This window comes from Dreissena polymorpha, chromosome 8 (assembly GCF_020536995.1).
Source record: "Dreissena polymorpha isolate Duluth1 chromosome 8, UMN_Dpol_1.0, whole genome shotgun sequence".
Lineage (NCBI taxonomy): Eukaryota > Metazoa > Mollusca > Bivalvia > Myida > Dreissenidae > Dreissena > Dreissena polymorpha.
The window spans coordinates 26,179,360-26,206,992 of NC_068362.1; positions in this window are offsets into that span (position 1 = coordinate 26,179,360).

A 27,633-nucleotide genomic window follows, 5' to 3' on the forward strand; every position below is an offset into this window, starting at 1 on the left:
AGGATGACCCTTTGATTTGCAATATTTGTGATGAAGATTTCAGCCTTACCCGATTGCAGTTACAAGCGGCGACCTCCAGCTAACCGTAGCTGATAGTTTAAGCCCGTCACAGGAAACGGTTTACCCTGTGTTTGCACCGGTTATCGACATTGCGGCATTACAAGTATCGCAATTCGTCCTTTGCACGTCCCAGTCAACTTCTTCCTTGTCAAAAATTAGATCAATGCTGAGGTTGCTTAACTAATTATGATGATTATTGGTATAAGTAACACACGTTTAACACATGCACCGCGGGATCATACCCTAAAATCTCTTATCAAAAGACTAACACAGAAACAGCTTAAACATTCCGGCAAGTCATAAGGAAGATTTACGTGTTTCATGTGGTAAACGGTACTATTCTAGTAGTTTTAAATCTGAGTCCATCAATGTAAATAAACGTTTTGAGTATTTCGTTGATCGTTTTTTACGTAAGGGATGTGGTGATAATTGATAAAACAACAAACAGAGACACTGTTTTATTGAATGGCTTTGATTTTGTAAAGTAAAAGAGGCTTTGCTATTTGATTTAACAATACACACCTTTCACTAGTTTCTTGTATGAAGGCAAACTGTGAAATCTTTCTACAATAACAAAAACAAATTAGCAAAATCGCGAATAATCTTCAGCTGAAAACTCCCCATAAGACATTGTTGTCAAGATGAAATAAACACGATGATATATTATAACGAATGCATGTTTTGTAGAAGCACTGTATAACCTTTATATCTCGGAACATAATAACCCCTCATGGCTAACAACCATGGATTACATATTAAATACGAAATCAACAAAATGTATTGATTTTACGCTTAACAAATAATCATTTTTTCTATATATGTGCCATTAAAAACCAGGACCTGTACTTAACAATGTTATCTTCAGATTTCGAAGCTCATGTTGCATATCTCTTTATAAAGCTCAACAAGTTTTGCGTTGGAAAATATATTTTATATGGACGTGCACTGAACCAAATGTCTGGAAATGCCCGTACATTTACAACAGTGAATAAATCAGTAAATTAAATAATCAATAAGTGAAAACCAAACGAATAAATATTATCTGCGACTTAACCCATGTATTCCTAACTTCCTAAAAAAAGGACTTTGCAAAAAGCGAAGACCCAGATAAGACGCCGCATGATGCGGCGTCTCATCTGGGTCTACGCTGTTTGCTTAAAGGAATTTCAATAAGTAATATTCTAAATATAGAAATAAATATACAAGACATCCCTAATTTTGGAAATAAATTGATCCAATTTAGAAGGATTGGAGAGTATACTAGGCATAAATGGGTTAAGAAAACATATTTTTCTCGTGGCTCAGCAAATGTATAACCTCATCTAAACTACGCATTATTCTGGTTTTGTTTATTTGAAATGTTGGCAAGTGTAAATACAAGCTGACAAAATACGCCTTGTTTTTCGATACCATCGTTCACAACTCAGGACTTACCATAGCACTTCAACAATATGATTGGTCAGTCGTTTGCGTGGTACTTATTTTAAGATTCGTAGAATATACCTGGCTCACCATTCCTCACTGAACAAGAAGGCATTGTGCTAGAGTAAATACTTGATATGGATTTTATTTAGATTACAGTGCTTTAGGAGGGATAACAGACACATTTTGATTGGGTAAATTTACTTAATAGCTTGCACAATTATATTACACATTTAACAAGCGCGATATCGACCATAGAAATCGTTGTGTTTAAGTTCCGCTATGTTGAATAACGCAACTATGAACAATTTGAACAAAACGGAAGTTTTACTTGGGAAACATCACAATACCGATGACAATACCGATGACGAGCGTCAAATAGCTATCGGTTTAGTTTTCGTGGTACTAATGGTTCTAGGACTTGTATTGAACGTGTCTGTGTTGTTCACATTCAAGTGTACCCCTCGACTCCAGACGCACATGAATGTTTTAATAATGGGTTGTGTAGGGGGTGATTTGGCCATGGTTATAATTGGATATCCCTTCATTATTATACCCTGCTTCCAAGGGCTTTGGGCTTTTGGTGACTTAATGTGTAGATTTTACGGCTTCGCGATGACCATTTTGGCCGTTGCTAATATGACAATTCTTGCGGTAATAGCTGCTGACCGTTTTATCGTTATTATGAATTTCCGTTTCGCAAAGAAAATAACCCCATTAAGATGTGTGATTATATCAGTGCTATGCTATGCATATGGCCTTTGCTGGGCAACAACCCCTTTGCTTGGATGGGGAAATTATGTTTTGGAGCCCAATCGGCTGACATGCGGTCCAGACTGGACGAGTCAAGATCCGTATGTGAGGACCTATAACTACGCTTTGTTTTCACAGAATGTCTGTATTTCTGGAACAGTTGTCTGCATCTGTTACGCTGGAATATTGGTGAAGGTAAACGCTATACTATTATATTAATATGTTTTGGATTAACATTTAGTTCAACATGCACATTTAAAAACCATTAAACTACCTCAATATATCGTAATATTTGGAGTAGAGGGATAAAAAAAACACACTTGAAACTTCTAAAGATGTTTTTTTCCGTCTTGTACTTCTTGAGGGTGTTTCAAGTGGACTTGTTTAAGCCACGATACAATTAGGAGAGCCGTAACTGTGAGATGTAATTATTTGTAATTATTTGGCGTCAGAACTACATTTTCCTGCTTTGTTTAACGTATCACTAGAAAAACAGTGTTATAATGAAACACGTTTGAAAATCAATTATTTTTCCTAGAAGTCAGAATAACTACTCGATAATATTGACTTTTGATATATTGCATATACATTGTTGTAAGAAAATGCTCTTGATAGTTTTTATGCATCGCATTGATTTCTGCCTGATATTACGTTCCCTGGTATAAGTTTTGTATATCATGATCAACAGGAAGTTCTTATATCAGTCATGTGTGAAGGATTGTTATATTACTCGGAATCAACAATAAAGTAATCATTTACAGTAAAATCGAATCAGATTCAACAAAACAAACAATTTGATACCAATATATAATATATTTTAAGCCAAAAATGAAACACAAACAGCAAAAAACTTGTTTTACAAAAATTAAGCGCGCGTGCTCATGACGTCAATATTAACACGTCAAACGACAAAATGCATATTATACCCGCAAAAACTGCAGCTTTTTAGCGTTTTTCATTAAAATAATGGCTCGGCAAGTCTCGCCGTTACATTATTCTAAGCCTTGCTCATATATTACAAAAGCATCAGGCAGTAACCTGTTATTATATAAACATTACACCTAATTGTTTTTTAATTTAGCCTTTACTTAAGTTGATTACTTGTAACGTGAAACCAGTCATTATATTGAAACCAGCAACTCCAGAATTAGAACGATATGATTAAAATATCGTTCGTTGTTTTGCGGATATTTATAAAAACATGTATATAGGTAACCTAATTAAACGTACTTTACACTTTTATTCCTTTTTCGGAAGTTCCTGGTTCGAATCGAAGTTTATTTATACCATGTTCAGTTCATGTTAACATATGACCAAAATACAGAACAAAAATACTTCAATAGGTACATAATGAAGGGGCTTCATACAGGACACAATTTGCTGTTGTAGGTACGAAAACATAATTGGAGCCGCGGCGTCACTGTGCAGCAGACAATGACTCGGCTTCGCGAGGTTGAAGTTGCATCTGCTGCTTTTTTGATGATAGGTGAGACTTTCTTATAACTTCTCATGCATCTTTTCCGCTGATTTTAAGGCATATTCGCTGTTTTCCTCGTTGAATCGAGTTTGCAGGACTTGTATTTTCAAAGCTGGTTCAACGATGATACTCAATCCCTTTAAATTCCGTATTATATGTATGTTACATTTTTCTCAACAATCTGTTAACACTAGAATATTTTATGTATTTTTGCACATTGCGGCACGTCGCTGTATTGACGAATACTTAAATTTATTGTAGGTAAATATTATCATAGAATTCTTACATTATTAACAGTGGGTACATGATGTCAGTGTATGCTAACATTCTGTTTGGGGGTAATAATGCAATGATATACATATATCTCACCTCCTACAAAAATGACCTTATCCGATTGGCTTAGAGCGGTCACGTGCCCAAGGTGTATTTTCCATACACCCCGAGTAATTTCCATACATCCCGAGTAATTTCCATACTTCTATCAACGTAAAAAATGGCGTCTGTTCGATAAACTGCTAGATAAGTATTGTTATTAATATATAATTTATTCTATATAATGTATACTATATACTACATAGTATATAATATATAAAATTATATTTATAATATAATATATATAATACATAATATATATATATATATATATAATATATATATGATATATGACATATTATATATGATATATGATATATTATACATGATACATGATATATCATATATTATATATTATACATGAGATATGATATGTGATAGATGATGTATCATATATTATATACTAAACATTATATATTATATAGTTTATATTATATTATATATCATATTATATATTATATAATATATTATAAATTATATATTATATGTTATATATATTATATTATATTATATGTTATATATTATATGTTATATATTATATATTATAAAATATTATATATACTATATTGTATATTATATTATATCATATTATATTATAGATTATATTATATATTATATATGATATTATAACTATTATAATATATAATATATATTATATTTAATACATTATATATTACATATTATATAATATTATATATTATATTATATATTATATACTTTAAAGGTAGTCGGTGAGATATAATCGTTACACCGTTAGTAACTGATGGTGTATGGGATATACACCCTCCTGTATGTCATACCATACTCGAGCTTCGCTCTCGTATGGTATGAAATTACTGAGGGTGTATATTCCATACACCAGCAGTTACTAATAGTGTAACTTATAATTCAAATGGACCACGCTGTGAAAATGGGTTTTTATGCATGTGCGTAAAGTGCTGTCCGCACAAGCTAATCAGGGACGACACTCCCCGCTTTCATGCAATTTTTCCGTTTACAGAACGTCGCTTATTAGCGAAAATCAGGTTAATGGGGAAAGTGTCGCTCATGATTAGCCTGTGCGGACATCACAGGCTAATAATGAATGAAACTTTTGGCACATGCATTAAACCCCATTTTCACAGAGCACGGCTCATGTTTTATTTGATGTGGGTAAATAAGTCTTTGGATACTTATAGTCTTTGATGTGGGTTGTATATTAATATTTTACATATCACAACTAATGAAAGTATACAAGGGATTTTTTATACAATGGATTGCGAACTCATGTTCTTGTTAGGCAATTTTATAAATAAAAATGGAATATTTTCCCGATGTAAATGTGTTTATAGAAACATGAATGTAAATCGATACTAGACAGATTGCAAAGACATGATTTACATGAACAGCAACAGTTATGGTTTTCATCAATAATGTTGCTATGGTTATAATCAATAATAACCGAATACTTAACATTGTTGATTAAACGGGTTAATATAAAGAACTGCATTTTAGAGAACATTATACAATATTTTATATTTAAGTATCAACATCTTCAAAATACTTAATACTTAAAACAAAACGTTTAATCCATTTGTGTTGTGTTTTAGTCGGATTTTTTGCTAGTTGGCTGCCGTACGCCATCTTGTCTTTGTGGTCAATGGTCAACAACGTTACCAACTTGCCTCCCACAGTCGCCCTGATACCAGCCATGTTCGCCAAGTCGTCTTGTGTTTGGAATCCATTACTGTACGCCGTCAAGAACGAAGATCTTCGGAATTCTCTGATTGAAGTAGTTAAACGTTTTTCAAGAGAAAATACGGTTGCTCCGATAGCAATCGTTACCACATCTAGTTAAGAATGACGTATTTGTGCAGCATACGTTATTAGCATATACAAAAAATATCAAGATACAAAAATGTGCAGGTAATAGATTAATCTACAGTATTGTATATACCGTGTCATGCGAAAATGTGTCGTATGCATTTGTAGAGTGCAGTCTGATCAGCAATCACCGGTAATGAGACAACATAACACATAACCTTAGGTGATTTTATACCGGACATGGTAGCTCTTGACCACGCTGTAACAATCATCCTGAGCTACTCTTGCTGCATATGGCAAACGAAAAATTTTCGATTAACGTGGCTCATATAAAATGATACCCCCCCCCCCTTTTGATTGGTATTAATAATATGATCATCAGACACATCTGATAAAATAACAAAACATTTTTAATTTTACAGTTATTTTGTATTCAATTTAGAGTGGAATAAAATCGACCAATTACCCATGTAAAAAAACAACAACATTTTTATAATTCGCTTTTCACGCCTTTTTTCAATATTTCGATGTTTATTTAAAAAGTAAATTAATGCCTTTTAAATTGTTGGGCTAATTTAAAATATATTATTCCTTAATGGCAGAGCCCTTTTTTGACCATTACTAAGTCCTAAATGTCCAAATATTGTTTTGTTGAAAACCAATAAGAAACTACTTATTAACATATATTATGTTTATAATATTTGGTTATGTACTGTTTAAATTGCAGATATCAAAATAAATGTCTGTTCAAAATCATCATTAAAAATGCCCTCGAATTATTAAAATCAAGTTTATAATATGGCATGTGTACCATTACTGATACCAATCTAAAATATAATGTGGCTTTTATGTGTAAGGGTTGTAATCAATGAAACTATGTATTATATATGGTATTTCAAATGAAATGCGTATCAAACTTGTGTTTGTTTTCTTACGCGTTTATCTGATAATATATTTAAATTAAGATATGTAGTACCAATAGTACATGTATTGCATGAATTTCTGTGTGCATATAATCCAAAATGTATATTCTTCATATACGATAGTGTTAGCATTGTACTTTGATACACCATCTTATGCATGTAACAAGCGCATTATAGATGTTTTAGTAAATGCTACTATTACATGTATAATTATGTAAATAGTTTATGTCAATTATACGTTAGTGTTATGCACTTATGATCACATGAACATAACAATCATATTCCATAATAATTCTAACAGTAGTACATTTAGTGTTTTTGTTTTATATAAATTAAACACCGTTATTCTTTTCTTAATAACCTTGTATAAGCTTATAAGCTTATAAGATTTTTTATATAAATAAATAAAAAGTTATTCATTTCTTAATAAGATTGTAGAAGCTTATATCTGCATTTAAAAAAGGGCGAATTAGACGACACAAATCTAATACATGTTGTTAGTTAAAAACTAAATCAACTTAATAAATTTTAATAATATTATATTTATTGATATCTGTTCTAACAAATAGTACAAAAAATACTTAATTAAACATAACTTTTCGAAAAGTAATTCTGAAATTAACTATTTACTGATTGCATATGTCTATTTATCTTTGTAATGTTTAGCCAAGCTACCGTTACACATTTTGTCTTTTTTACTTTTATTTTCTTTTTAATTTATTGTGTTTTTTTTTTGTTTCCTTCCACTATATGTAGATTATGCTTATGCTTTTTTGTATGTCTCTATTGGAGACCAGTCGTTTTTTCTCTCATTCTTGTGATTATTTCTTTTTACTTCTTCATTGCTATGGAATATTCATCTTTTTGTATCCCTAACTTTTGTTTTCTATTTTTGTTTATTTGTATGGACATCTTGTGTCTTATAATAGAAACCAACTGGACAGGTTTCAAAATAGAAACTAACTGGACAAGCACACACAAATTTGCATCACCCTACACCTCATTTAATGATTAAATTATGTACATTGAATGTAAAAGGGCTTAACAATAAAGACAAACGCATAAAAATCTTCAAATGGTTAGACGAGAAAAAATATAGTACATGCCTATTACAAGAACGTCACTTGACACTTTCTTTAGCACAAACCTTGAAAGCTGAATGGGACGGAGACATCTATCTCAGTGGACAACATAATAATAAACAAGGCATTGCCTTTCTGATAAAAAAATAATATAGGGGTCACAGTCGATAACGTTATGGAAATAATAATTGGCAGACAAGCAAGTATAGATATCAAAATACACTAAACACAAATAACATTAATCAACGTCTACGGCCCTAATATAGACGATTCCACACTTTACGAAACATTACAATCCTTTATAATTAATAACCAAGATAAAAATATTATAATCGGTGGTGATTTCAATACTCTCCTGAATCCATTATTGGATAAAAAGAATGGAAACCTTTATACTCATCCTAAAAATATAAACATTTTAAATAACATAATTGAAAACTACAATATGATAGTTATCTGGCGTACACCCAAACAAAAGCAAATTCACCTGGCATTCGAACGCAAAACCAACAATATTTTGTAGATAAGACTATTTTTTAATATCTGAATCTCTTTGCAACATTATTGACACATGTAACATAAAACCAGGATTTATGACTGACCACTCCCTAGTTGAACTTAAACTGCACAATATACTACCTGAAAGAGGCCCAGGATACTTTAAAATTAACAACATCATCTTATGAGATACACAATATCAAACACAAATAAAACAGGAAATATTAAATACAGTTCAAAATAATACAGATGCAAACCCAAACACCTTATGGGAAGTAATTAAAGGAAATATACGTAACACAACAATTAGATACACATCATTTAAACAAAAAGAAACACACAAACTTGAAACTGAAACCATCAAAATCATTGAAACACTTGAAAAACAATTGCATCAAACAAACACAAATGATACCACCGACATTGAAAATGAAATAACATTAAAAAACAAATATTAGATGGAATCTATCATACACATCTCAATGGAATAATACTAAAAGCGGGTGCACAGCATGTTGAACACAATGAAAAAAAACACAAAATATTTCGCAAACATTGAAAAACGTATTAGTGAACACAAAAATGTACACAAATTAGTAGTCAATGGCAAATATATAACAAACAGAACTCAAATACTAGAAGAACAACGTTTATTTTTCGAAACCCTCTATAAACAAAAACATGTTGAAAATAATACCCTTTTTAAAAATACACATCACGCTTTAAACCAGGAGGAAAAACAACTGTGCGACGGATTGCTTAAGGAATATGAATGTGGATTAGCCCTAAAAGAAATGCAAAATAACAAAAGCCCAGGATCTGATGGCATCACAATCGAATTTTATAAAATATTCTGGAATGATATAAAAACACATCTTATTAATTCACTTAACTATTCATTTAACAACGAAAAGTTAACTACGCTACAAAAACAAGGTATTATATCACTTATTCCAAAACCTGGAAAAAACTTAGAATCCTTATCAAACTGGCGCCCGATTAGTTTACTAAACAATGATAATAAAATTGCAACTAAAAGTATAGCAAACAGAATAAAAAAATATTACCATCAATCATTTCACAATCTCAATCTGGTTTCATAAAAGGACGTTACATTGGGGAAAACGTTCGTCTTATCCAAGAATGCATAAACTATTTCAACAATTCAAATAATCCTGGTCTAATATTCTGTGCAGACTTTGAAAAGGCATTCGATTCGCTTGATCATTCATTTATGTTCTCTTGCTTAGAAAATATGAACTTTTGGTGAAAGTCTCATTCAATGGGTAAAACTATTATAAACCGATATTAACAGTATAATCATCAACAATGGCTTCTTTTCAAACAGTTTTAACATCGAACGAGGGGTTCGACAAGAATGTCCATTCTCATCATCGCTATTTATTATTTGCATCGAGTATCTATCACATCACATCCAATCAAATAAACACATAAAAGGCATATCACTAGAACCTGACGAAGAAATCAAACAGTCCCTATTTGCTGACGATGCAACTTATTTTTTAAACGACAATTACGATTCTTTCCATAACCTAATAAAGTCGCTAACCCTTTACGGAATGACATCGGGTCTTAAACTTAACAAAAGTAAATGTACTGTTCTACGAGTAGGTAAATTAAAACAAAGTAATGTCCAATATAAAAAAGAAATGAAATTTAATTGGACATTTGATGAAGCCACAACGTTCGGAATTATTTTATTTTCACAAATAATGGAAAGGATACAGTTCTTAAAAAACATACTACCTAAATTACAGAATTTTAAAAACTGCTTAAAATCATGGCATCACCGTAAACTTACACTAATCGGAAAAAACACAGTACTAAAAACATTTGCACTTTCTAAATTAATTTATGTATTAACATTTCTCCCAAATCCACCAAATGATGTTATTAACGATATAAAATCAGCAATATTTAATTTCATATGGGACGGTAAGCCTGATAAAATAAAACGAACTCAGTTAATTCAATCTGTAGAAAATGGAGGTATCCAATTAACGAACATTGACTCATTCTTGAATGCAATCAAATGCAGCTTGGTTAAAAGATACCTAGATAATACCAATACGAGTAAATGGAAATTATTATATAAGAAAATCCTAAAAAATTTGGTGACTCCTTACTCTTTGAATGTAACATCAGCAATACTATCTTACATGAAATTGCAAACGAAAACATATTTCTGTCTGATGTTCTATCAGCGTGGAGTGATGTCACTCATAACCTAGAAACCCAAACCAGCAGTAAAACTATTTTATGGAACGATAAAGACATAACTTCAAACAATAAGACGTTTTTCTATAAAGATTGGTCGTTTTGAACGAAGCATTAAATATGTCGACCAATTATATGTCTACAGAATTAAGGATTCCTACTCTTTTGATGATATATGCTACATATACGGAATACCTTTAAATAATTTTCTGAAGTACTACACACTAATCAAAAGCATACCCATATATATTGAATCTGAAATCAATACAAATAATACACCATGTACTCAAACAACATTCGTAGAAAACATACTTGGAAGAAAAAACAAAACGAATAAAATATTGTACACACTGCAAATTAAAAACCCTACAGAAAACTCCAATACCCAAAATAAATGGCAAGTCCTTTTCGGAGAACATGAACTTAATTGGAAACACATATTTACCATGCCATATAAAGCAACTATTGAAAGCACACTGAGAAATTTTCAATATAAAAACATTCATAGAATTATAGCTACAAATAAATATCTCTTTAAATGGAAATTATCTACCTCAAATCTGTATGACTTCTGCAGTGAAAACATCAAAACTATAGAACATCTTTTTTGGGAGTGCAAACACATCCAGCCTATTTGGAGTAAATTAGTATCTTTTCTTGAACAACAGCTACTAAACGTTAAACTATCTTTCTTAAATGTAAGTTTCGGAATTTACTCATTGAAATCAATAGACTGTAATAATGTTGTGAATTTTATTCTTATATTTATGAACTATTTTATCTTTAACATGAAGTACAAAAAACAAGTACAAAATGTTAATTGTTTTGTCCATAGTCTTTAACTAAAAATCCAGATTGAGAAAGAAATAGCCCTCAGTAATGACACATTACAAATCTTTGAACAAACATGGAATCGGATTAAATTCTCATAATGTTTGTCCACTTATACAGGGTTTTCATAAGGATTCTTGTTAGCAGGCTTTTGAGTTATTTGAGGAGGCCAACCTGCTAGGGGGGTCCGGGCATGCCCCCCGGAAAATTTTTGTAATAAAGGTGCCAAATCGTGGCTTCTGAGCGATTTTGGGCACATATTTTACATGATTTTCCTCAGTTAAAATAGAGGATATTAAAGGGATCTTTTCACGCTTTGGTAAATTGACAAAATTGAAAAAAGTTGTTTCAGATTCGCAAATTTTCCTTTTAGTTATGATATTTGTGAGGAAACAGTAATACTGAACATTTACCATGGTCTAATATAGCCATTATATGCATCTTTTGACGATTTTAAAACCTAAAAATTATAAAGCGTTGCAACGCGAAACGATTGAATAATTTGGAGAGTTCTGTTTTTGTCGTTAAATTTTGTGAAACTACGAAGATTGCTTATATAAGGTATAAAATACTTCACGTATATGTACTCGGCGGAATAGCTCAGTAGGCTAGAGCGTTTTTACTTCAGGACTCTGGCAGGACTCCAGGGGTCACTGGTTCGAAACCTGGTTCGGGCAATGTTCTTTTCCTTTTTTTTAATTTTATTCTTGATTTTTTACTGGAGCTTTTACGATCCAATGTTTACATTTATCGATATAAAGCATTTAATGAATAATTTAAAAAATGCCAAAATCTGTGAAAAGGCCCCTTTAATGTGAATTTTTAAGTCCTCAGGTTACATAAACTCTCAGGGGTGTCAATTGTCCCAAATTTGAAATTCTGAAAATAAAATCTGGGTGCCGATAGGGCCCATGGTAGGTTTAGGGCACACCCTGGACAGGGGTCCGTGGGGCCAGAGGCCCCCGGAAGCACCTGCAATTTAGCTTATTTGAAACAAAGAAATCGCTTCTCCTGAGCTTTAAGACACCTGTATTTTAAAGAGATTCAAAACAGAAAAAATACTTTGGCTAGCAAATATCATAATCTATTTCTCTAAATTGTCATGTAGATGCATGGGTCTGAGGTGGAATGTCCCCGTCGGGTGCGAAGGGCTCGGGCCCTAGCTTTATGTATAATTTCTGTGCAGTACATAACATGCATTCTTTACAGTATTCATGAAAATCAGTTAAACAAACACTGGAAATTTTAACATTTTAATAAGTTGTAACTTCCAATAATGACAATGACATTTCAAAATATATAACTAAACCAATTTAAATGACTAGTCCACAAGTAGTTATTGCAAATAAGAAGAGGCAGTACAAACTGTAAACATCTTTATCACCTGTCAAACCAGGGGTGGCGAAATCAAATGTCCGAGTTGCCCGAGTCGTACATTTGCTTGACCGGGCAACTGATTTTTTTCAATTAAGTTGTCCGTGGACAACCAGTCGGGTTGAGAAATACAAAAAAATAGATTGTATTAAAGCCGTTATTAAGTTTTACAAAACCGGATGTTGACACCCGATAACATTGTCAGTGGTATTTGCGGAGCAATCAAGCTAAAATATGGGCACTCTCCTGCGCAGTGGTCTCGCTTACTCTATAAGCATGATAAGAGACCAGGAGGCTAGCATGCCGCATTTTCAACATTCGGCCCGTCTGTTTAATAGGCAGTGTACAGACTGATTTGCTCGTTCATTCCGTACCTAAATGTTGAACGTTCGTCTTAAATTTAAAAATGCATTATTTATACCAGAGGGGAGGTATAAAACCCGGAACTGTCCGGAAAACCCCAGAGTGTGTCACATCGCTCCTACCTAACTAATTTTCTAGACTCACAAACGTCGGGACGTTGGGACGTGAAAAGCCTATAGCCGAGACGGATTACGTACAGTTCCGTTGATTGGGTAAAGTATTCCGTTTGAATCAACTACAATTTATATTAAAGTTGAACAAAGACGGTAAAATAGTCATTATGTATAAAAACATATATTTAATGTATAATTTGAACATTACATTTTCCGGCTTATTTCATCTGCAAAAATGAAAATTATATATTAAAATACTGTTTTAAAACACCGCTGTGCTTTTAACCGAGTTGAATGGTAGAACTCACTACATACAATTACGACTGACTTATAACATCATAACGTATTTTCAGGTGAGCTTATGAAGCAATATTATACATTTAAAGCAAAATCACACTACTTCCTGAAGTACAACTTACTCGCGTTTGCTTGATTGGTTTTCCAATTTTATAATTCAAACCCGAAACTAAAAAAGACAGGAAGAAAATTAATTGAAATTCAACTGACACGGATGTAAAGACCGGAATATTATGTTGAGATAAAACACCAAATAACACGTAAACAGGAAAAAAATAGTTTTCCCTGACAAAGAAGAAAACTTGAACAATTGATGATATGATACGACACAATTGGACAGGAAGAAAATTCATTCAAATCCAACTGACATGGATGTAAAGACCGGAAGATTATGTTGAGATGATCATATGATACGACACAATTGGACGCGTTTGGCCAATCCGAAAGCAATGGCGTAAATATTGAGCGAAGATATTTGGTAAACAAAATAATTATGTCAGCAATATATTTCGGCGTTTTACTAACAATATTCCGCTTATAAATCCGGTTGTGTACGCAAATATAAACGTGTGTAATGTTTCAAGACACTTCATTTTTATACTTTGTTAATCAGTGCTTGCTAGTCTTCCTAATGCTTCATTTCTTATCAATGGCGTTGATACCATTTTTAAAATGCTGTAATACGTGTTAACCATGTAACAAACAACCCAAAACGTTATAACATAATACTGCTGTTCTGAATGGTTTGATATAATGCAACCTTTGTGTCATAAACGCCTCATGATATTGTTAATAACCAGGATGACTGACCAAAAAGGTCAAAACATAAAATGCATTTGCAAAATGTGAACTCCGTTTGCCTGATGACAGGTTATCAACAACTATGCGGGTTTTGCAAGTCTATTATTTTAATAAAATACTTTTAAATACTGTTGCTCACAAAGGTACAGATTTCGCCACTCTTGCAAACAATAACATTCAATATAATTAACCTATACTTAACACGATCCCATTTTACCAAGAGTATGTGACTAGCAATTCAAATAATATTACCAAATGAGTAAGTTACCTTAAGAAAAATAAAGTCTGATAAACATCACAATAATTAAAACAATATTACTGAAGCATTTTATGAGCAAATACCTAAACATTTATAAGTAATACTGTGTTAAGAGTACACAATAAAACAGTACAATTACAGTGTTAACTCTTAGCACATGAGATCATTAAAACAGTTGCAAAAATTGACCTGTCAAACTGACAAAGAACAATCTCAATATTATGAACCTCCACTTAACACAATAACATTTTAACGAGAGTTTATGTCTAGCACTTCAAATGAAATTACCAAACGAGTATATTACTTCATAAATTACAGTCTGATATAAGATGAGTATATGTCTGGCACTTTAAGTGACATTAACAAATGGGTACATGAACATGACTTAATTAATAATTGCCACAACAATCATCATCTTATAATTCACTATCTGATTCAGATAGCGAATTATCGGATGATGATTGTTGTGGCAACTAGACTAGATAATTCACTATCTGATGATTGTTGTGGCAACTGGACTAGTTGCCACAACAATCATCATCCGATAATTCACTATCTGATTCTGGATCATATTCCTTTGATTCCAGGTTAAGAATCAGGAGAGTTTGGGGCTCGAGAGCATTTATCCTAATGAAAGACTCACCCTTCTGTAAAATGTGGTAACAAATAAATCCACTTACCGCTCGGAGGATCAAAATTCCGCGGAGAAACCAAACATCAACGAAATCTGTCGAAAATCGAACAAAAAACGAAATGTAAGTGTAGCAGGAAAGTGCATTTATCCGGAATAATATTATTTATATATTATATTTATATTTATTTATATTATATTTATCCGGTGCCGGTAAATGATAAACGTTAACAAAACTGGAACAAGATAACTTCAACAGCGAACTATCGTTCTTACTCGAAACACAAACGAAAAAGTCGTTTTTTGTGTGTTTTTTTGACATATCCAATTGTTGACTTTGTCACAGTTTGTGACCTTGAATCAAAGTCGTACAGTCTCGTTACCCGCTCCGCGATTGGACAATTATATCGATACGACCAATGAGAAAGCAGTTAACATATATCGGTTAAGGTTGTTTACTTCCGTTTCAGACAGTTAGTATATTAACGAATACTAAATATCTCGTCATCGTCGTGAAAATTTGCCGATGTTTTTGTTTTTTTTAATTTTCTTTCCCAATTTGAGCCGGCCTGAATAACATTTGAGGCGGTCAAATCAGCCGCCGGCCGCCTCCTAATGAAAACCCTGTTATATACATTTCACTCTAATGTTAGTTTATCTTTCCAAAATATTTTTGTATATTTTTTTTTCAATCTTATAAGATCATTGTGAATATACAAGAAAACACACAAGTCCACTATGCTTTCTTCCCACTTTATACAACTCATCATTTTTCATAACTATTCTTTTGTTTTTCTTTTCTTTTCTCTTTAAAAAAAAACGCCTTTCACAAACAACCAAAGAAAAAACGTATTAGCCCATTTTTTTTTTTAATTTATGGAAACCAAAAAAGTATATATATTAGCATATCGTGTATAACATGTCTGAACTTTATTGCTTTGTACAATCACTATGTTGTATGATCATATACATGTATACATTGTTTGTATTATATTGAATATAAAAAAAAATCAGAAAAAAAGTTTGAACGATGACAAATTAAACAATATGGTAAAGTTTAACATGATTTGTGAAGTACCGAGGTAAAATCTTGTTTAATTGTACCACATAGACAAAACACAATAGTGTTGGGTTAGCATTTGTTTTAATATTGCTGTTTATCGGTTGTTTGTATTAATTATTTGCAAATTTTGAGAATAAAATACAACAGAACAAATCCAATGACTGTGTCTATGAGGTGGTGGATTTCAGAAGAAGCATTAATGCGTCTCTGAGATGGGACGCACTGTGTACCTTATTGTTTCTATGAGGTGGTAAATAATTAGTACCTTTATTGTGTATATGAAGAGGGGAATACTATTACCATGACTGTTTCTTAGAGCTATGATTACATTAGTACCATGATTGCATAAAAGAGATTGTAAGTAATTATTTCCATGAGATGGGGATAATTAGTTTAATGACTGCGTGTTCAGAGTTGGTAAGAAGTCAAAACACGACTATGTCTATAAAATGTTTGAAGTTCTTAGTTCAATAACCGTGTTTATGAGATATGAAGTAAATAGCCTTAAGTTATGTTTATTTGAAGGAAAGTATGGCTTCATTTATCAGATCAGATGGGAACTAGCTGTCATAAAAACTGTATTTTTCAGTTGGGAAGTAGCTGTAACTATGACTGTATTTATCAGTTGGAAGGTAGCTGTAACTATGACTGTATTTATCAGTTGGGAAGTAGCTGTAACTATGACTGTATTTATCAGTTGGGAAGTAGCAGTTGCTATGACTGAATTCATTAAATGATGGGAGGTAACTTTCATTTTGAATGTATTGCTGTTGTTTTTGTTGTATTTATTAGATGGGAAGTGATTACTTACATGACGTTGGGGGTGTGAACTATATGAATGTGTTTATCAGATGTGAATATATATTGTGTTATTTATTATATGTGGAGTACTTGATAACACGATTGTGTTGATATTATTTCAAAATCTTGCAAACTGCTTGTTGTATCTGTGTGATTGTTATTTATTATGCCACAAGTGCATAACTTAATTGAAAACACTGTACGTGCTTTTTTACCCCTGACCGATACTACTAATTAATTCCTCCAATTTCCAAACTCATCTGTCTCTGACCGATAACACAACTTAAATCCCAAAACAAATTTGACATTCGCTTGATTTTCTACTCCTGGTCTCCTTCTTTTTGTTTATATTTACTGAAAAAATGTCTTATTTTATGTTATTCATATGTTATTATAGTTTAAATTTACTTATTCATGTCTAGACACACTTGGGAATGTTTATTTCCTTTTCCTATGTTTTCAATCACAAAATCACATGCCAATGTGTTATTCTTAAAGTATTTATCTGATTCAACGAGAATACAAATTGTGTGCTTAAAAGTGACTTGATTCAACGAGAAAACAAATAATGTACTTTAACTTATGTAATCACCAACAAAGATATGTTTGATGTTTTTGCCTATACATTTGTAACTTGTTTTAGTAAAAAAGTTTTTCTGCATTTTTGTCTAGACACTTTCGGAAATGAATGTTTTATATTTCCTTTTGTTCCAACACAAAATCACATGCAAGTGTGTTATTCTTTAAGTGTTTATTTGATCCAATGTGTTAACAAATTATGTTTTTTAAAGCCTGATAAAATAAAACGAACTCAGTTAATTCAATCTGTAGAAAATGGAGGTATCCAATTAACGAACATTGACTCATTCTTGAATGCAATCAAATGCAGCTTGGTTAAAAGATACCTAGATAATACCAATACGAGTAAATGGAAATTATTATATAAGAAAATCCTAAAAAATTTGGTGACTCCTTACTCTTTGAATGTAACATCAGCAATACTATCTTACATGAAATTGCAAACGAAAACATATTTCTGTCTGATGTTCTATCAGCGTGGAGTGATGTCACTCATAACCTAGAAACCCAAACCAGCAGTAAAACTATTTTATGGAACGATAAAGACATAACTTCAAACAATAAGACGTTTTTCTATAAAGATTGGTCGTTTTGAACGAAGCATTAAATATGTCGACCAATTATATGTCTACAGAATTAAGGATTCCTACTCTTTTGATGATATATGCTACATATACGGAATACCTTTAAATAATTTTCTGAAGTACTACACACTAATCAAAAGCATACCCATATATATTGAATCTGAAATCAATACAAATAATACACCATGTACTCAAACAACATTCGTAGAAAACATACTTGGAAGAAAAAACAAAACGAATAAAATATTGTACACACTGCAAATTAAAAACCCTACAGAAAACTCCAATACCCAAAATAAATGGCAAGTCCTTTTCGGAGAACATGAACTTAATTGGAAACACATATTTACCATGCCATATAAAGCAACTATTGAAAGCACACTGAGAAATTTTCAATATAAAAACATTCATAGAATTATAGCTACAAATAAATATCTCTTTAAATGGAAATTATCTACCTCAAATCTGTATGACTTCTGCAGTGAAAACATCAAAACTATAGAACATCTTTTTTGGGAGTGCAAACACATCCAGCCTATTTGGAGTAAATTAGTATCTTTTCTTGAACAACAGCTACTAAACGTTAAACTATCTTTCTTAAATGTAAGTTTCGGAATTTACTCATTGAAATCAATAGACTGTAATAATGTTGTGAATTTTATTCTTATATTTATGAACTATTTTATCTTTAACATGAAGTACAAAAAACAAGTACAAAATGTTAATTGTTTTGTCCATAGTCTTTAACTAAAAATCCAGATTGAGAAAGAAATAGCCCTCAGTAATGACACATTACAAATCTTTGAACAAACATGGAATCGGATTAAATTCTCATAATGTTTGTCCACTTATACAGGGTTTTCATAAGGATTCTTGTTAGCAGGCTTTTGAGTTATTTGAGGAGGCCAACCTGCTAGGGGGGTCCGGGCATGCCCCCCGGAAAATTTTTGTAATAAAGGTGCCAAATCGTGGCTTCTGAGCGATTTTGGGCACATATTTTACATGATTTTCCTCAGTTAAAATAGAGGATATTAAAGGGATCTTTTCACGCTTTGGTAAATTGACAAAATTGAAAAAAGTTGTTTCAGATTCGCAAATTTTCCTTTTAGTTATGATATTTGTGAGGAAACAGTAATACTGAACATTTACCATGGTCTAATATAGCCATTATATGCATCTTTTGACGATTTTAAAACCTAAAAATTATAAAGCGTTGCAACGCGAAACGATTGAATAATTTGGAGAGTTCTGTTTTTGTCGTTAAATTTTGTGAAACTACGAAGATTGCTTATATAAGGTATAAAATACTTCACGTATATGTACTCGGCGGAATAGCTCAGTAGGCTAGAGCGTTTTTACTTCAGGACTCTGGCAGGACTCCAGGGGTCACTGGTTCGAAACCTGGTTCGGGCAATGTTCTTTTCCTTTTTTTTAATTTTATTCTTGATTTTTTACTGGAGCTTTTACGATCCAATGTTTACATTTATCGATATAAAGCATTTAATGAATAATTTAAAAAATGCCAAAATCTGTGAAAAGGCCCCTTTAATGTGAATTTTTAAGTCCTCAGGTTACATAAACTCTCAGGGGTGTCAATTGTCCCAAATTTGAAATTCTGAAAATAAAATCTGGGTGCCGATAGGGCCCATGGTAGGTTTAGGGCACACCCTGGACAGGGGTCCGTGGGGCCAGAGGCCCCCGGAAGCACCTGCAATTTAGCTTATTTGAAACAAAGAAATCGCTTCTCCTGAGCTTTAAGACACCTGTATTTTAAAGAGATTCAAAACAGAAAAAATACTTTGGCTAGCAAATATCATAATCTATTTCTCTAAATTGTCATGTAGATGCATGGGTCTGAGGTGGAATGTCCCCGTCGGGTGCGAAGGGCTCGGGCCCTAGCTTTATGTATAATTTCTGTGCAGTACATAACATGCATTCTTTACAGTATTCATGAAAATCAGTTAAACAAACACTGGAAATTTTAACATTTTAATAAGTTGTAACTTCCAATAATGACAATGACATTTCAAAATATATAACTAAACCAATTTAAATGACTAGTCCACAAGTAGTTATTGCAAATAAGAAGAGGCAGTACAAACTGTAAACATCTTTATCACCTGTCAAACCAGGGGTGGCGAAATCAAATGTCCGAGTTGCCCGAGTCGTACATTTGCTTGACCGGGCAACTGATTTTTTTCAATTAAGTTGTCCGTGGACAACCAGTCGGGTTGAGAAATACAAAAAAATAGATTGTATTAAAGCCGTTATTAAGTTTTACAAAACCGGATGTTGACACCCGATAACATTGTCAGTGGTATTTGCGGAGCAATCAAGCTAAAATATGGGCACTCTCCTGCGCAGTGGTCTCGCTTACTCTATAAGCATGATAAGAGACCAGGAGGCTAGCATGCCGCATTTTCAACATTCGGCCCGTCTGTTTAATAGGCAGTGTACAGACTGATTTGCTCGTTCATTCCGTACCTAAATGTTGAACGTTCGTCTTAAATTTAAAAATGCATTATTTATACCAGAGGGGAGGTATAAAACCCGGAACTGTCCGGAAAACCCCAGAGTGTGTCACATCGCTCCTACCTAACTAATTTTCTAGACTCACAAACGTCGGGACGTTGGGACGTGAAAAGCCTATAGCCGAGACGGATTACGTACAGTTCCGTTGATTGGGTAAAGTATTCCGTTTGAATCAACTACAATTTATATTAAAGTTGAACAAAGACGGTAAAATAGTCATTATGTATAAAAACATATATTTAATGTATAATTTGAACATTACATTTTCCGGCTTATTTCATCTGCAAAAATGAAAATTATATATTAAAATACTGTTTTAAAACACCGCTGTGCTTTTAACCGAGTTGAATGGTAGAACTCACTACATACAATTACGACTGACTTATAACATCATAACGTATTTTCAGGTGAGCTTATGAAGCAATATTATACATTTAAAGCAAAATCACACTACTTCCTGAAGTACAACTTACTCGCGTTTGCTTGATTGGTTTTCCAATTTTATAATTCAAACCCGAAACTAAAAAAGACAGGAAGAAAATTAATTGAAATTCAACTGACACGGATGTAAAGACCGGAATATTATGTTGAGATAAAACACCAAATAACACGTAAACAGGAAAAAAATAGTTTTCCCTGACAAAGAAGAAAACTTGAACAATTGATGATATGATACGACACAATTGGACAGGAAGAAAATTCATTCAAATCCAACTGACATGGATGTAAAGACCGGAAGATTATGTTGAGATGATCATATGATACGACACAATTGGACGCGTTTGGCCAATCCGAAAGCAATGGCGTAAATATTGAGCGAAGATATTTGGTAAACAAAATAATTATGTCAGCAATATATTTCGGCGTTTTACTAACAATATTCCGCTTATAAATCCGGTTGTGTACGCAAATATAAACGTGTGTAATGTTTCAAGACACTTCATTTTTATACTTTGTTAATCAGTGCTTGCTAGTCTTCCTAATGCTTCATTTCTTATCAATGGCGTTGATACCATTTTTAAAATGCTGTAATACGTGTTAACCATGTAACAAACAACCCAAAACGTTATAACATAATACTGCTGTTCTGAATGGTTTGATATAATGCAACCTTTGTGTCATAAACGCCTCATGATATTGTTAATAACCAGGATGACTGACCAAAAAGGTCAAAACATAAAATGCATTTGCAAAATGTGAACTCCGTTTGCCTGATGACAGGTTATCAACAACTATGCGGGTTTTGCAAGTCTATTATTTTAATAAAATACTTTTAAATACTGTTGCTCACAAAGGTACAGATTTCGCCACTCTTGCAAACAATAACATTCAATATAATTAACCTATACTTAACACGATCCCATTTTACCAAGAGTATGTGACTAGCAATTCAAATAATATTACCAAATGAGTAAGTTACCTTAAGAAAAATAAAGTCTGATAAACATCACAATAATTAAAACAATATTACTGAAGCATTTTATGAGCAAATACCTAAACATTTATAAGTAATACTGTGTTAAGAGTACACAATAAAACAGTACAATTACAGTGTTAACTCTTAGCACATGAGATCATTAAAACAGTTGCAAAAATTGACCTGTCAAACTGACAAAGAACAATCTCAATATTATGAACCTCCACTTAACACAATAACATTTTAACGAGAGTTTATGTCTAGCACTTCAAATGAAATTACCAAACGAGTATATTACTTCATAAATTACAGTCTGATATAAGATGAGTATATGTCTGGCACTTTAAGTGACATTAACAAATGGGTACATGAACATGACTTAATTAATAATTGCCACAACAATCATCATCTTATAATTCACTATCTGATTCAGATAGCGAATTATCGGATGATGATTGTTGTGGCAACTAGACTAGATAATTCACTATCTGATGATTGTTGTGGCAACTGGACTAGTTGCCACAACAATCATCATCCGATAATTCACTATCTGATTCTGGATCATATTCCTTTGATTCCAGGTTAAGAATCAGGAGAGTTTGGGGCTCGAGAGCATTTATCCTAATGAAAGACTCACCCTTCTGTAAAATGTGGTAACAAATAAATCCACTTACCGCTCGGAGGATCAAAATTCCGCGGAGAAACCAAACATCAACGAAATCTGTCGAAAATCGAACAAAAAACGAAATGTAAGTGTAGCAGGAAAGTGCATTTATCCGGAATAATATTATTTATATATTATATTTATATTTATTTATATTATATTTATCCGGTGCCGGTAAATGATAAACGTTAACAAAACTGGAACAAGATAACTTCAACAGCGAACTATCGTTCTTACTCGAAACACAAACGAAAAAGTCGTTTTTTGTGTGTTTTTTTGACATATCCAATTGTTGACTTTGTCACAGTTTGTGACCTTGAATCAAAGTCGTACAGTCTCGTTACCCGCTCCGCGATTGGACAATTATATCGATACGACCAATGAGAAAGCAGTTAACATATATCGGTTAAGGTTGTTTACTTCCGTTTCAGACAGTTAGTATATTAACGAATACTAAATATCTCGTCATCGTCGTGAAAATTTGCCGATGTTTTTGTTTTTTTTAATTTTCTTTCCCAATTTGAGCCGGCCTGAATAACATTTGAGGCGGTCAAATCAGCCGCCGGCCGCCTCCTAATGAAAACCCTGTTATATACATTTCACTCTAATGTTAGTTTATCTTTCCAAAATATTTTTGTATATTTTTTTTTCAATCTTATAAGATCATTGTGAATATACAAGAAAACACACAAGTCCACTATGCTTTCTTCCCACTTTATACAACTCATCATTTTTCATAACTATTCTTTTGTTTTTCTTTTCTTTTCTCTTTAAAAAAAAACGCCTTTCACAAACAACCAAAGAAAAAACGTATTAGCCCATTTTTTTTTTTAATTTATGGAAACCAAAAAAGTATATATATTAGCATATCGTGTATAACATGTCTGAACTTTATTGCTTTGTACAATCACTATGTTGTATGATCATATACATGTATACATTGTTTGTATTATATTGAATATAAAAAAAAATCAGAAAAAAAGTTTGAACGATGACAAATTAAACAATATGGTAAAGTTTAACATGATTTGTGAAGTACCGAGGTAAAATCTTGTTTAATTGTACCACATAGACAAAACACAATAGTGTTGGGTTAGCATTTGTTTTAATATTGCTGTTTATCGGTTGTTTGTATTAATTATTTGCAAATTTTGAGAATAAAATACAACAGAACAAATCCAATGACTGTGTCTATGAGGTGGTGGATTTCAGAAGAAGCATTAATGCGTCTCTGAGATGGGACGCACTGTGTACCTTATTGTTTCTATGAGGTGGTAAATAATTAGTACCTTTATTGTGTATATGAAGAGGGGAATACTATTACCATGACTGTTTCTTAGAGCTATGATTACATTAGTACCATGATTGCATAAAAGAGATTGTAAGTAATTATTTCCATGAGATGGGGATAATTAGTTTAATGACTGCGTGTTCAGAGTTGGTAAGAAGTCAAAACACGACTATGTCTATAAAATGTTTGAAGTTCTTAGTTCAATAACCGTGTTTATGAGATATGAAGTAAATAGCCTTAAGTTATGTTTATTTGAAGGAAAGTATGGCTTCATTTATCAGATCAGATGGGAACTAGCTGTCATAAAAACTGTATTTTTCAGTTGGGAAGTAGCTGTAACTATGACTGTATTTATCAGTTGGAAGGTAGCTGTAACTATGACTGTATTTATCAGTTGGGAAGTAGCTGTAACTATGACTGTATTTATCAGTTGGGAAGTAGCAGTTGCTATGACTGAATTCATTAAATGATGGGAGGTAACTTTCATTTTGAATGTATTGCTGTTGTTTTTGTTGTATTTATTAGATGGGAAGTGATTACTTACATGACGTTGGGGGTGTGAACTATATGAATGTGTTTATCAGATGTGAATATATATTGTGTTATTTATTATATGTGGAGTACTTGATAACACGATTGTGTTGATATTATTTCAAAATCTTGCAAACTGCTTGTTGTATCTGTGTGATTGTTATTTATTATGCCACAAGTGCATAACTTAATTGAAAACACTGTACGTGCTTTTTTACCCCTGACCGATACTACTAATTAATTCCTCCAATTTCCAAACTCATCTGTCTCTGACCGATAACACAACTTAAATCCCAAAACAAATTTGACATTCGCTTGATTTTCTACTCCTGGTCTCCTTCTTTTTGTTTATATTTACTGAAAAAATGTCTTATTTTATGTTATTCATATGTTATTATAGTTTAAATTTACTTATTCATGTCTAGACACACTTGGGAATGTTTATTTCCTTTTCCTATGTTTTCAATCACAAAATCACATGCCAATGTGTTATTCTTAAAGTATTTATCTGATTCAACGAGAATACAAATTGTGTGCTTAAAAGTGACTTGATTCAACGAGAAAACAAATAATGTACTTTAACTTATGTAATCACCAACAAAGATATGTTTGATGTTTTTGCCTATACATTTGTAACTTGTTTTAGTAAAAAAGTTTTTCTGCATTTTTGTCTAGACACTTTCGGAAATGAATGTTTTATATTTCCTTTTGTTCCAACACAAAATCACATGCAAGTGTGTTATTCTTTAAGTGTTTATTTGATCCAATGTGTTAACAAATTATGTTTTTTAAAGCAATGCAATATCCATAAAATAATATTCACATGCTTGTAATCTGTTTAAGCAAAAGTTATAATTACTAACCGTAAGAGCATATATCATACAATAGAAATTTTAAGAAAACTTAAGATTTGTTGTATACAGAATTAATATCTCTGATTGTATAACAATATTTTGTTACTTTGCATATGATATATGTTTGTGTAATATTGAAATGAATTGTCTGAAATAATAGCGCTCATTTTTGTAGGAATGTCTTTACAAAGAAACCAAAACATCGATATTCGTCTGTGATTAAACATCCTTTTCACATAAACTATGATTTCAACCGGTTTGACATGGAAACACGAACATATAGCTTACCATTTGTAATGAGAATAGTACCTAAGCGAATAAGGGAACGTCACTGTTCACACAATATAGTAAAAACATTTTCAAATATTGCAGTATTTGCAGTTAAATCGAAAAATAACGCGCAGTTACCTGATTAAAATACCCACAAGCTATAGCAATCAAATGTGATTATTTAAGTTTTAATTATATTTAGCTAGCGTTTTCATTGTGTTTGCGACAGAGAAAAACATCTTATTGTCCTCACTAACTGTGTTTACGATATTGCTTGCAGCCATTTATTTCCAACAACGTTTGGGATACATGTACTGGACAGCTTGGGAATACGTCATGCAAATGGTCGATCAAAGACTCACTTGTTTAAAATACATCTTGTTGTAATTTATATTTTTTACAATTGAGCATTTCGCGTTTCTTTTAGTGTCAGCCTTTTGCGTTTAGAACACATCAGTTCATTTAGCGTGAAGCGGCTGTCTGTGTGCTTTATTAGATAAAATTGTATCTGTATTTGTGTTGCGTTTATTTATCTTTTATAAAGACAGATTATGATCGAACGGACATTGCACCCCTAAGTGTACTACAATGTAATGGGTGATACGTTGGTTCCTTTTTCGTAGTTCCTTATTCCTTATTCGAATAAGGGATAAGGAACTGTTCCTTATTCACGCGTAACATATGTGTTATATGGTTTAAAATAACAATAATACAAACATTTCTGAAGTAAATCAAAACAAAATAACTCGAATACATTTACTTTATGTATTACTTTACATATTCATGTTTCTTTTTTGCGCTTGCATAGGATTTCTTGTATAAACAGAACCGATATTTTCGAATTCGAATACTAACTTCACATCAAAAAACCCTAAAGCATATACTATTATTTTACATGTATGTCATAAAAAATTCAATCTAGTACATTTAAACATGTTTGTTTTTATTTATAATCAAGTTTATATTCGAGGCTGAATAAGGAAAAAGGAACCCGTTTCTTATTCCTTATACAAGCCGAAAAATAAACTGGCATTTTCTTACTTAAACATCAATGAAATTGATCCAAAATTAACCACATATAAATGAACATATTATTTATATATTGGCTGTATATGTAAAATTCTAATTGCAATACATTTCTACTAAATTTTAAGTGATGATTATCCAGATCCTTATTCAGTGCGAATAAGGAATAAGGAACTGGCTCCTTATTTAAATCGAATAAGGAACTGGAATTTTCTTTCTATAAATTATAAATCAAAATGAACCAACGAGACGAATAACTCAACGAAAATTATTGTAAATGTATGTCGGATGTAACAAATATTAGTTGCAGTACATTTTTACTTTGTGTTATTTAATAATAACATAGTTCCTTATTCGGTTTGAATAAGGAATGAGGAACTGGTTCCTTATTCCTGATTCAAATCGAATAAGAAACTGGAATTTTCATACTAAACAAAATATTGAAATAAACAAAAGGGACCAATAAATCAATGAAAATCATTGTAAATGTAGGTTGGGTATCAAAAAACATTAATTGCAACACATCTCTATTAAGTTTCATTTAATGATAACATAGTTCCTTATTCGGATTGAAACAGGAATAAGGAACTAATTCAAATCGAATAAGGAACTGGCATTTCTCCACTAAACAAACTATTAAAATGAACCAAAGAGACCAATAACTCAATGAAAATCATTTTTAATGTAGGTTGGGTATAAACAACGCATTGAAATCACTTTGCAT